The 13,608-nt window shown below is 39.6% G+C and overlaps 1 long non-coding RNA gene across 5 annotated transcripts in view; it reads right to left on the reverse strand.

The window, feature by feature from the left end:
- Positions 1 to 622, reverse strand: part of LOC147367693 (uncharacterized) — a 191,989-nt gene extending 191,367 nt beyond the window's left edge. For 2 of the 5 annotated variants that reach the window (XR_015169288.1, XR_015169286.1), the window contains exon 1: positions 110 to 621. This is a non-coding gene — a long non-coding RNA (uncharacterized LOC147367693). Of the gene's footprint in view, positions 1 to 109 lie in introns of all 5 variants that reach the window. The other 3 variants (XR_015169289.1, XR_015169287.1, XR_015169285.1) reach the window with 3 other exon arrangements.
- Between the last annotated feature and the right edge of the window lie 12,986 nt (positions 623 to 13,608).

The following is a 13,608-nucleotide window of genomic DNA, read 5'->3' on the forward strand; positions in this document are numbered from 1 at the left end:
CTTGCAGGTTCAAAATGATCTCTTGATATTTCTTGATGCTTACCAGTCTTCAAAACTGCTTGCTCATTTCCCAATATTTCTCATTTTTATTAAATGATATCACACTTACCTTGTTGCTCAAAATGAAATTTTAGGAGTCATCTGTGTCGGGTTCCTAGGGCTGCTCTAACAAATTGCCACAAATGTGGTGGCTCAAAACAACACAAATTAATTTTCTTATCATTCTAAAAGCCAGAAGTCCAAAATGGATTTTGCTGAGCCACAATCAAGGTGTTGGTAGGGCTGCATCTCTTCCAGGGTCTCTAAGGGAGAAACTCATTTCCTTTCCCTTTCCAGCTTCTAGTGCCTGCCTTCATTCTCTGGCTTGGGACCCGTCCTCCATCCTGAATGCCGGTGTTGGGCACCTTCTCCCTGACTCTGCCTCCTTCTCCCTGACTCTGCCTCCCCTGGCTTCTGTCACGTGGTCTTCTTCTCTATCCTATGCATCTCCCTTTGACAAGGACACACACGATTCCATTCAGGCCCCACCCAGGCAATTCAGCCTAAGCTTCTCCACCTCAAGATGCTAACTTAATAACATTTGCAGTCTCTTCTGTCTGTAAAGTAACTGTAAAGTAACCTTCACAGGTTTTAAGGATTAGAAACTGAGTGTTTGGGGGCTATTACTCAGCCTACCAGGCTTCCCAGGTGGTGATAGCGATAAAGAATCCACCTGCCAATGCAAGAGATATAAGAGAAATGGCTTCAACCCCCTGGGTCAGGAAGATCTCTTGGAGGAGGGCATGGCAACCCTCTCCAGTATTCTTGCCTGGGGAATCCCATGGACAGAGAGAGGGACCTAGTGAGCTATAGTCTATAGGGTCTCAAAGAGTGGGACATGACTCAAGCGACTTAGCATGCATGCACATTCAGCCTACCACATCATCTGTTATTGCTCTTACCCAAATTTTTATTCTTTCATGAACGATTCTTTTTGTATTGTATTTGAAAATACATCTTGAATCCACCCACTTCATCTCCACTGCCATTTCTCTAATCCAAACTATCACTAGTTATCATCCAAAGAAACACACTTCAGGTGTCCTTCAGTTCGGTTCAGTTCAGTCGCTCAGTCATGTCCGACTCTTTGCGACCCCAGCTCATCTCACTTTTAAGAAGGCTTTGATAACAATATCTGAAGAGCCCCATTTTACCTTTTATCTCCTTTAAAGATCTTGACACAGTTTAAAATCAACATACTGATTTATTTCCACTATCATTTAGGTTCAATCAGGAAAACAAATCTTTTAGGGGACTCTGAATGAAGGAATTGATTATCCTGGGCTTCCCTGGTGGCCCAGATGGTAAAGAATCTGCCTGCAATGCAGGTATACCTGGGTTCAATGCCTGGGTCAGAAAAATCCCCTGGAGAAGTGAAATGGCAACCCACTCCAGTATTCTTGCCTGGAGAATCCCATTGACAGAGGAACCTGGAGGGATATAGTCCATGAGGTCGCAAAGAGTCAGACACAACTGAGCGACTAACATATGCTCAGATTGATTACCCTAGCAGTGGAAAGTTAGAAGAGGAAAAATGAGGAGGGGTCCTGGAAGAATAAAGAAGAAGGAATGTTTCCCAGAAATTAGTAGAAACCACGTGTCTCTCCAAATGTTAGAGAACAAAAGGGAAGAAGTGTTAGCAGAATCCAAGAGCACATTTGCTTCTGAGGATGCTCCACCACTGACAGAGATAACAGAGAGGAAGAAATGAGCATCTTGCCTCCTTATTTTCTATTTCTCTATAGAACCACTAGTCAAGTTTCCTACATTACCAGGGAAGTGCATTTTTGTGGGCCAAATATCCTGAATGAACAGGGACTGTTTGTGTGGTCTGGCAATAACAGTGGTTAAACACTGCTTGTTCAAAAGCTCTTAATCCCTGACAGTATTCTGGAAAAAAAAAAACTTCTTTTAAAAGCATCAGATATCCTATGCTTTTTACTATCTGAGTCTATCTATAACAATTGACCCTGCTGTCCTAAATGCTATTTTTTAGAGTTACATTTCCTGAGAACATTAAAAACAAGTGCGGAGGTTTAAACAGCATGAGCACATACTGGGGTGAATTTATCTTGTTTCCCAGCAAACAAAAATTACAAATGGCAAAGCAACTTTGTAATACTGTAGGAACAGATCAAAACGTATTTTTTCCCACCACCGGAAGCCATGCTCATTATAGCAGGAGCCCTGTGTATAATCTCCACTGGGAGCTTGGCCTTTAGAACAAGATATTAAATAATTAGCATTTGCGTAGCAATGGGAGATGAAAGTAAGCTGCCCTTACAGGACCTACTTCCTACACAAGGAAGCAACTAGCACCAAATAGAGGGCTGTGCTGTGCTTAGTCACTCAGTCATGTCCAACTCTTTGTGACCCTTTCGACTGTAGCCCACCAGGTTCCTTTGTCCATGGAATTCTCCAGGCAAGAATACTGGAATAGGCTACCATTTCCTTCTCCAGGGGATCTTCTGGACCAGGAATTAAACCCAGGTCTACATGCACTGCAGGCAGATTCTTTACCGTCTGAGTCACCAGGGAAGCCCAAGGACTTGTAAAGTCAACATTTATAGATACCTATTATTCTGTAAATGAGAGTGCCAGGAATTTTAAAATTAATTTTGATTGATTTGAAAGAACATAGGATTAAGAATCAGGACACCTGTGCCTAGAAACCGACTCTGCCTTTTTAAAATGATTCTGAGAAATGTATTTAGCCTCTTCAGTTTTCCTAGGTATGAAAAAAGGTAAAAACAATGTCATTAAAAAGTTGTAAAGATGATCTAGGGAAACATGTGAAGTTGTTTATGAAGCTGTTATATATATATTTCTGTTGAAGAATATAAATTGCTACTTAAATATTTCTGTATTTATGATTGTAAATATAAGAAGTATTTTAAAACTGTCAACTACTTTAGGCATTTGGTTGCAAAAACAAGATGACAGTTGTTAGAAATTAATTGGAATTTTGAAGGTGATTATGAAAACGTAGGGCTTCCCTGGTGGATCAGCTGGTAAAGAATCCACCTGCAATGCGGGAGACCTGGGTTTCATCCCTGGGTTGGGAAGATCCCCTGGAGAAGGGAAAGGCTACTCCAGTGTTTTGGCTTGGAGAATTCCATGGACTGTATTGCTTCGGACACAACTGAGCAACTTTCGACGATGAAAATGTAGGAATGTTTGAATCCTGTTCTGCAAATCATAATTCATCCCTGAAAATTCTACAGGGAGAGGGACACAGAGAACAAAGCCAGTGGGAAACAAATATTAGTTTGTTATTTTTGGGGTAAGCACCTAATAACTCTTAATGCAAAATATTGGCAAAGCTGAGTTAGAGGTCTGCAGCCTTTTGTGTCTAATCAGCCTAAATTCAAATTTTGGAGTATTACCATCCAGTGACCAACCACATGGTATAAGGGACCTAACACACTGACCAGGATGTGGTTTTATGGAAAAAAATTAGAAATAACAGAGTTCCTACCAATAGCACCAAAAAAGGAAAAAGTGAAGGAAAAAAAAGTCTAATGTTGATTCCTGATATTTTTGGCACAGTGTTCCTGCCCATTAGCAACTGTGGTTGAATCTGTGGTCTAGAATTTGACAGGATTAACAATTTCTTCTTCATGAGAAGGTGAGGGAGCTAGGATATATGACTGCTTTGCCTAATGTAGTCAGCATCCTTAGATGGCCCTTCCCTGGAAGCTAGCCAGCCTATCTCTGATTGGCCATTCATACTTACTGAGTCCTCTGGATAAAATCAGGGAATGAGTCTGCACTGATGCACCCCCAAAGAGGAAGCTAAGTTAGCCAATGTGCCTTGATCATTTTGTGGTCTATCAACTACAAATCTACTCTTCATTGCCTGATCTGTGAAATGAAGTTGTGGTTTAAATTCTTTCTTCTTTGAACTAAAGGGCAATGCTAAGGTTTATCAACAGAGTGTTCTGGGGAGATGATCAGTGGCAGAGGAAGGGGATCTTTTTTCAGGTTTCAGAGTGCTCCACTCTTAGGCTCCTGCAGTGTTTGCAGCTTCTTCAGTGCTTGGTCCCTTCACTGCATACCACTTCAGTCCCGGTTCCTGCAGTATTATGGCTTCTCCAGCAACAGGATTCTGCAAGTCCAGATGACTTCTCTAACACCTTGCTCCTGCAGTGCATGGTGGCCCACAGCACCATTTTACAACTAAGGACAAGAAGTCTCTTAAAAATCAGTGACTTATCAAGGTACTCTAGCTATTAACTCATGTATCTAGGTTAAAGCCCATAGGACCCATACAGTTAGGAATTTCCAAAAATTCACATGAAATATTCTTTAGCTTTACTTCCCTAGTTAGCACTACATAATATCCTAGATACTTATTTATGGAATAATGAACTTTCTAGTTCTCTCTGAAGTGGAAATTATATTCCTTAGTGGCAAGATGAAATCAGTTCTTCAATAGAGTTTAACCACTCTCTACCACCACCATTTACCACCTCTCTTGGTGTGTGTTTAAGGACCCATTAGGAACAATGGATTGAGCTATCAATGGCTAGCCTTCAGAGCTACTGCTACTGTTTCCTTTCTTGACTGATCTTCCTTTAATAGCAATTTATTTTTCAAAAATTTCAGCTTCTACTTGATTCCCTGTTTTCTTGCACTATCTTCCTTTATAACATCACAAACTTTGCTTTGGTCCAGTGGGTGATTTCTCAGTTGAAATAACTTGTTTTCTTTCTCTGATTCTAAAACCATCAGAGAAACCTAGGTAGCAGCATGAAAGGGAATTTTCCAATGTATTTTGAGGGTCATAAATTACTCACTGGAAAGAAAATGATAGATAAGCATTTCTGTTCTCTGTATAATATTATATCAAGACCATAGTTTTTCTCAAGACCAAATTCAAATGTTTCTCTTATAAAATGTTTTCCCCATACACTTTTTCCATGGGTGAGTCTAAAGAGGGTATGGGGCCCAATTCTGGACAAAGAGATGTGAGGAAAGTGAGGGAGATACCCAGAAAAAATATCCTCCCTGAAAACAAAGGCACATAAGAAGAAGACCCCTTTGCCCTTTGCTTCCTTCCAGCTCTAGACAGTTCTGTGGGAACATAATAGCTGGATTGCTCTGTGTGAATTTGTTGAATGAGTAAATGCTTGGGTTTTTTTTTTTCTTTTTTTGAGATAGCACATTTATCAATTGCTTGTAGGTAGCCAAGAGAAAATTCAAACCCAAAATAATCCTTCAGTATTCTCTCTGAAAGAAACCTATTAGAATTATATTGAGATGGAATTTAAGTTAAGTAAGTATAGAAAGCTTGAGGGAGATTAGTCACTTATACTCTATTCCATGTTAGTTCAGTCAGTTCAGTCACTCAGTCGTGTCCCACTCTTTGCAATCCCAAGGACTGCGTAATGCCAGGCTTCCCTGTCTATCACCAACTCCTGGAGCCTATTCCATATAAAAGAGCCAAATATGCCTTAAATAAATTACAGAAAACTGTGGCCTTTTGTTTTTTCTTTGCTCATATTTACTTAATTTAATAAAATAAACATTCAGGGTGTGTGCATTTCAGCACTCTCTCACTCTCGTTTTAAATATTGCCCTCAGAAAGCTTTAAAAATTGGAAGAGGACAAGATGCAGTTTTCAGGACATAGAAAGATGCTAAAATCAAATTGCATTTTTAAACCTGTCAGAGCTAAAACTATTTGAGAAATAAAAAGACAAATTTAAAGGTCAAGAGGTTTTTAAAAAAATCTAATTTGACCCTTTTCTCCAATTTTTGAGTCATTTAGAGCTAATAGTTTTGCAAGTCATAGAAAACAAAGAAATCTTAAGGGATATTGTTTTACCTCATCTCTGAGGGCTTTAGATCAAAATAGTTAGTGATCGGTGATTGAGGGCAAAAGGAGAAGAGGTCATCAGAGGATGAGACGGCTGGACAGCATCACTGATGCAATGAACATGAATTTGGGCAAACTCCGGAAGATGGTGAGGAACAGGGAGGCCTGGTGTGCTGCAGTTCATGGGGTCGCAAAGAGTCAGACACGACTGGGTGACTGAACAACCACAGCAACAAGTTCGTGATCACACCAACTCTAGGACTCTGGGCATGGTTTTGTTTTTTTTCCCCACTACTCTGCTATGGCTACAGAAGTAAATGCAAACAAAATGCCTGTGAAAGTATTTATTTGCATTTTGTTTCTATTTCAAAATAAAATCACACAGTATCATTCTCCTTAAGATACTGAGCCAAAGAGTGTTTCATGCTGCCCAATCATTATCCTGTCTCCAGTTCTGTCATTTTTCTGTCCAAAACCTCATGCATTTTGCAGGTGCTCTCTGTAGATCTGTTCCATGGAAGAGGAACCGGACAGCTCTCAGTCACAGTTAGGTGACTTATCTGTGAACACACAAGAGCCAGGAAGAGAAGCAAGAGCAGAACTCCCACTTCTGCTGCCTTTATGTTTATAGCTGTGCAAAAACATGAGACGTCATTCAGCAATTCCAAAGCCAAGAGGTTAGGAGGAAGAAGGGGAGAGAGGAGAGTATCAGAATTCTATATAAAAGCACTGCAGTTATCTTAAACTTTCCCTGTGTAGACCTTTATGAACTCATATGTCTTAAAATAAATTCTTTATTGATTTTGCTATAATAATTTATAGCCCCAAGATAATCAAATTGGTGGATAACTGTTGCAGGAGCCGTAGACATATGCAACAAAAAAACAAGCACAGAAATGCACTTGCATTAATAATATCAATCTCAGAGTTCCTAAAGCAGATATGCCCTTTCTTGGCAAATATCTGCAGAGAGAACATTTATTCCAAGTGCCACCTCCAAGACCTCTAGGATGCCTAGGAAGTGAGATGGAGAGTAATGCAGAGCTATTGCCATCTAGTGGTTAATAGAAAAAACATCGGGTACATTTTCTCAGGTATAACAGAAACAGAAAATATTTTACAAAGGTAAACATTTTACAATTTTATTTCACTGCTCTGTGTGTACCTGGTTGGATTAAAACATTTTTGTAAGGACTCATGGATGCTTATTATTATCTGAGAACAATTCAAACCTCTAGTCATACTAAATTTTTCATTCATCACTTACTGTTAGAAGCCAAGTTTTGACTTTAACCCTAGGGTTATGGAGATGAACCGTCCTTAGAGTCTGTTTTAAGCTGTGGTTCAAAAGCTATGGCCATATATTTTGGATCTCATGCATGTGACCTAGGAACATTTTTTCATATTTTTTGGCTCTCTCTCTCTCACACACACACACGTGTGTGTGTGTGTGTGTGTGTGTGTGTGTGTTCATGTTGAGTTGCTTCAGTCGTGTCCAAATCTTTTCGACACTAAGGAACTCTAGCCTACCATACTCCTGTGTCCACGGAAATCTCCTGGCAAGAATACTGGAGTGGACTGCCATGCCCTCTTCCAGGGGATCTTCCTGAACCAGGGATTGAACCCCGGTCTCTTATGTCTCCTGCATTGGCAGGTGGGTTCTTTACCACTAACGCCACCTGGGAAGCCCATGTGTGTGTGTATACATATTTGTAATATAGTATGAGGTATTATGCAGGGCTTCCCAGGCGGCGCTGGTGGTACAGAACTCCCCTGCCAATGCAGGAGTTGTAAGAGAAACACAGGTTCAATCCCTGGTTGGGAAAATCCCCAGAGGAGGGTAGGGCAACCTACTCCAGAATTCTTGCCTGGAGAATCCCATGGACAGAGGAGCCTGGGGGGGGCTACAGTCCATAGCGTTGCAAAGAGCTGGACAGGACAGAAGTGACTTAGCATGCATGCATGCAAGCTCTAGGTATTATGCACACTGCAAACAATTTACAAAAATAGACATTATACAAAGAATGCAATCAAGTGAACTAGAAATATTTAAAGTATATGTATTAATTAAACAAGAGTCTGTATTTACATGCTCACTAAATTATTAATAACACTTTGAGCATTGTGATATGATGGGAATATGCCTCATTAATTAAATAAAAATTTGGGTTCAATGCTTTATGTTGCAGAAATTTAAAGTCTAGCTGTATTTTATTTTCATACATGGTTTTGATGACCATAAAAATATAGCCACAAGATATTTCTCAAAAGATCTGTGCATCCAACAGAGGAGGTACATCATTGGCTGCACTTTCTAAATCACAGTATTAATATCTTAGCTTCATTTTAAAAATTTCTTATTCATTTGCATTGTAAACAGTCAATAAATTCTCCCTTTTCCTGATGTCAAAATCAGATTTTCTTTTTGGAATGAGTCAGAAGGGATTTTAATACTTTTATCAAATGGTTTAAGAAAACACTGAAACTCTTTATTTCAAAGCTCTTAAAACATGTTAGAGAATTCTGCTTCAATTACTATTAAATGTAAGATATGAGAAGCTTATGCCTGAGACACATCATTTTTGACAGTAAAATAAACACTTCCAAACATTAATTTTTCAACATTCTGTTCCCAGAGAAGGATTAAAAATAAAAGAAAACAAAGCAAAAACAATCATTTTCTCACGCATTGTTAGAATGTCACCTCTACCTTGAAAGAAGACAACGTGTCTTTATCTTTTTTAAGGATCTCTGTTAGGTGGCATTCTATCGACAGCTGCTTGTCATCACAGAAAAGGTCAGCGAATTTGGAACACTTGTCATTTAGTGAAAGAAAACTGTTACTCTTTCAGGTTCTTTGCCAAAAGATAATAAGGGAACTATGTTGCACAAAATGAAAATAACACCTGCATAAAATAGATTTATACAGTCACACCTTATGTCATTACAATTTAAGCATTATATAGAGTCTACGTTTCAAGATACCAAACTCATAAATACACATAGCCACGCTTATGTGAACCACACTAGGGTGCAATGTACTTGAATGGAAGTGTGGGGGTGCAGTTGTCAACCCCTTTGAGGTGTGAAATTTATATTCTCCCTGCAGGGTACAGCTTATACCTAAGTGACACATGCACCGAGTGGAGATTCCACTGTCAACCATACACATTTTTAAGTGTACTTTCTTTTCAGCCAATTAAAAAATGATGAATATAAATAAAAGTTGTAACATTTTCTTCCTGTATATCATTTTGAAATTTTGGGGGAGGTCTTTGAAACCTTCCAGGGTGGCTCAGCAGTAAAAGAATTCACCTGCAATGCAGGAGACGCAGGAGATTTTGGTTCAATCCCTGGGCTGGGAAGATCTCCGAGAGAAGTAAATGGCAACACACTCCAGTATTCTAGCCTGGAGAATCCCATGAACAGAGGAGACTGGCGGGTCGCAAAGAGTCAGAGGCAATTGAAGAGTGCACGCTTGCTCCCTATGCTACAGGTTTTGATACTCTACCCTCAGCTCTGAGAGACAGGAAACCCTCAGGGGCCTGAATGTGGGAGAGCAGTTCCAAAGCAGCTGTTTTGCAAATGGGGAAATGGCCGCATGTGGGTTAGTCCTAAGTGTGGCTGGACATTTGTCAAAGACCTAGAGAGGTCTGTGAAGAGTTGCTCAGTAGTACATGCTCCTCGGGATCTAATTTCAAATCTACTTGAGCTACCAGAAACTTTCAGTCATAATTGCTTCCCAGGAGCCCAGCCCCTTCCTGGGGCAGCAGGAGAGCCAGCAGTCCGTAGAGCTGTGATCCAGGCCTCTCTGGTGGTGCTCAGACTTCTCTCTGTTGGACTTAGCTGATCTTAGGTATCTTGGTGTTAGCAGTACATTCTGGAAGAAGGAGCCTTGCTGGCTCAGGCTTAAGGGCCAGCTGAAGGGCAGGTCTTACCGCATAACTTGCAAGTAGCTGGCGACTCGACCGGGGAGCCTCAGGGAGCCTGACAGCTCTAGGGCTCTGGGAAGAGTAGGAATCTGAACTCTGATGCTGGGCATCATGACTGATGGTGGGGGAGGAGTTGGATACTAGGTTTGTTTTTTTTTTTTCCTTTCTGAGCTTGGGAATGAAATCCAGCCCCCAGACTCTGGTGAGGATACAGGCTGGGTTTTATTTCATCATCTTCTAGGCTGGTGGACCAAAGCCAGCAAGATTATCTGGATCTAGCAGCTTCAGTGGGTCAGGGACTCTAGTTAAATTCTGTATCTGTTCCTAGTAGAACTTCCCCAGAAACTAAAGCAAGCAGAAGCATTTCTTTCAGGTTTTGGTTTAAAAGGCTATAGAATTAAATATTGGACAATAGCCTTATTTGTAATAAAAGACATGGCTGTCGATTCAAATTATTAACCCATCCCCGCAAAAGCATGACATATTTGCTGTATTTCTGTGTGAAGATGACTAAAACAGAATATTGTGATTTTTGATGAATCTGTATAAAACATAAACATTGGAGAATATTAATCAAGAATGGAAAATGCAGGTCATGTATACTGTCCACTCTCCATTCTAAGCCCATGGCAGGAATTTTGTACTTCTTAGACTCTTTACAGCATCACCACAATGAATCTTCTTCTATAAAGAGGAGTGCAAGAATTGTTACCTTGTTGACTTCTTAAAAAATGCTTTATTATAATTTTTTTTTTAACAAAAAGAGGATAGCATCATGGGCCCCAGTACACCCATCATTCAATGTCAAAAATGATCCACATTTGCCAAGCTCATTTCAACTATCCAATTCCATTTCACACATATGCATGTATAAGCTTTATTGTATTTAAGTAAAATTAAATCTGACTCCCAGTTTCCAGCTAGTATCTGTCTAGAAAAACGATTTTTGGTGAATCCTTTCTCTCTCTGCCTTCATACAAATGGAGGCTTTTGTAAAACCATATGTCCACAGAGGCTTTGCCTGCCTTTGAGACAGGCCTGAAGAGTTGATACACCTAACATTCATCCTGTACTGAATTTCAAAGCCCTGTGGCTCTGGAGCTTTTGTAGTACTGTCAGGCACCAGAACATTTGCCTATGTTTCAGCCATAATGTCTAGGGTCCAGCCTTCTGACCTTTATCAAGTAATCATTCCCTTGAAATAGCCTTTTTTTCCATGGGCATTTTCAATGGATCAGACTTCACATTTCAGATACACTACAAACTAGCAGATTTCCATACCCTTTCTGCTTTTATCTACTTCTCACCCTAGAAGAGACTGGTTTCTCTTTTGTCTCTCTCACGATACCTGCCAGGAATTTAAGCTTCTAAAAAGCCATAAAAAGTGGTTTTTCTATCAGTAATTATGCTTTGCTTAGAAATTATATTCAAGGGAAGGGAATACAAGGTCCTGGTTGCCTTCTTGGAATGAGGAGAGGAAAATACAAAGTCTAAAACATAAATAGTGCTCATTCTTTTTTATTTTCTTTTATAACTAGAAAAGCAAAACATGGTTTAATATTTCAAAAAAGTACCTATCATACCAGCTTTTCATAATTAAAAACAATGCCTGTATAAATGTACTTTACCACAGTGTCTGATACATGTTTTCTTTCTAGCCAGCTAATAATCAGCCCTTGCAGTCACGTTGGCAACTTTTTGAAGGTATCCATCATTCTGGAAGAACTAGCCAAAGAAAAGCTAGAGTGACTGCTGGCAGTATCCAATGCACTGAAGTAAAGCAGAAAGATTTACAATCAGAAGAGAGCCCAGCCAGCTGCTAACTTGGCAAGCTATTTTATAACTCTGAGCCTTAGGTTCCAGATAATATAATGATAATTACAATGTTGATAATAATAATAATGATGACAATCTATTTCATAATATCATTATAAGTATCAAATGAGTGGATATATTAAAAATCACTTTTAAAATAAAATCAGAATACAAATGTCAGTTTTGTGAAATTGAATGTTATATTTCTTTAAATACATAACAAAGTACAGTAAAAATAAACCTTTTGAAATCTCAGAAACTGGGGTTTTATGATTTTGAATTGTTTTCTGATGTTTCAGAATATATGAAAAATGCATTGCTTTTTGGTGAACACACACACATGGTCAGCATATACAAGTAGAGAGTGACTAAACTAATTGGGTGCCAGAGATGAGCTTTAATAATCATGCTGATTGATTCATGTACTTACACTCAGGACGTTACTATGGACTAAATGTTTGTGTCCCCCCAGATTCTTAAGTTGAAATATCATAAATGTGATGGTATTTGGGGGGTGGGGCCTCGGCGAGGTAATTAGGTCAAGAGGGTAAAGGCATCATGAATGAGACTACTACTACTACTACTACTAAGTCACTTCAATCGTGTCCGACTCTGTGTGACCTCAGAGACGGCAGCCCTCCAGGCTCCCCCGTCCCTGGGATTCTCCAGGCAAGAACACTGGAGTGGGTTCCCATTTCCTTCTCCAATGCATGAAAGTGAAAAGTGAAAGTGAAGTCGCTCAGTGTGTCCGACTCTTAACAACCCCATGGACTGCAGCCTACCAGGCTCCTCCATCCATGGGATTTTCCAGGCAAGAGTACTGGAGTGGGGTGCCATTGCCTTCTCCATGAATGAGACTAGTGCCCTTAAAAGAAGAGGCCAGAGAACTAGCTCACTCTCTTTTCTTCACGTGAAAATACAAGAAGTAATCAGCCATTGGCAACCCTGACCATGATTCCACACCAGAACTGACCATGCTGGCAGGCTGATTTCAGACTTCCAGCCTCCAAAACTGTGAGAAATGTCTGTCATTAGTAAGTCACCAGGTGCATGGGACTTTGTTACAGCAGCCTGAACTGACCAAGACAGTCACTCTGTCATTGCCAAGTAATGGCATTGGCATACGAAGAAAGACCTTCTATCATAATATTTATTACATAAAAACACTTGATAGAAGTAAGATTTTTCTTATTATCTTAAAATGAAGATTGAGTACCGGGTTCTCTGTTAAACTCTAAGCTTCTAAAAGTCAGAGTAAGGTCTTATGAAGGATTAAGATGTTGAAATCAGAGAGAACTGGGTTCAAATTCAAACTCTGACTCTTCCAATCTTGGGGCAAGTTCTCTGAACTGTATATTTTGTTTTATTTATCTCCTCTCTAATTAAACTAAAACTTTGAAGGCAGAGGCCATGTCCTAGGCCTTCTCCATTTTATTTTATATTTTCCCCAATACTTTAGTGTTTCTCAGTAAGATGGTCTATAGATAACTGGAGAGTTTTCCTTCCCTCTAATAGGGAAAGTACTTTTCCTACTAGATTCTGAACAATGTGAGAAATAAAACAAATAATAGAATCAAAAATCAAAGTATCACCTATATGATTGATGAAGCTAAATTGAAAAATGTACTTTATGGAAGAGCCACACACATCTACCAAGACAAATCAAAAATTAGAAAAGTTTCTCTACTCAAGACAGCACCAGGACATCGGGCAAGCCTGGCAAGACAAACTCATAGTAAACGGATAACTCATACTGCCTGTAGTGAGGCTCATTCCCAAGCCCAGCAAAAAGAGCCACAACACAAGTGTCCTGGACTTCCAGAGTCTGGGGGCTAGATGTAAGGCACAAGAGAAGCGATATGAGCCCTGTGGAAGACAGACAGACTTGCATGTTTTAAAGGACTCCCAGTCAAGAGCACCACCATTTTCTTTCTGTTTTATTTTTTATTTTTTTGCATTTTAGTTCCATTTTTACCTTTCTTAAAATAATAAAGTATAAAAT

Source organism: Bos grunniens, chromosome 8 (genome assembly GCF_055505025.1).
Source record: "Bos grunniens cultivar Pamir isolate PY7600 chromosome 8, Bosgru_T2T1.0, whole genome shotgun sequence".
In the NCBI taxonomy this organism is placed as follows: Eukaryota; Metazoa; Chordata; class Mammalia; order Artiodactyla; family Bovidae; genus Bos; species Bos grunniens.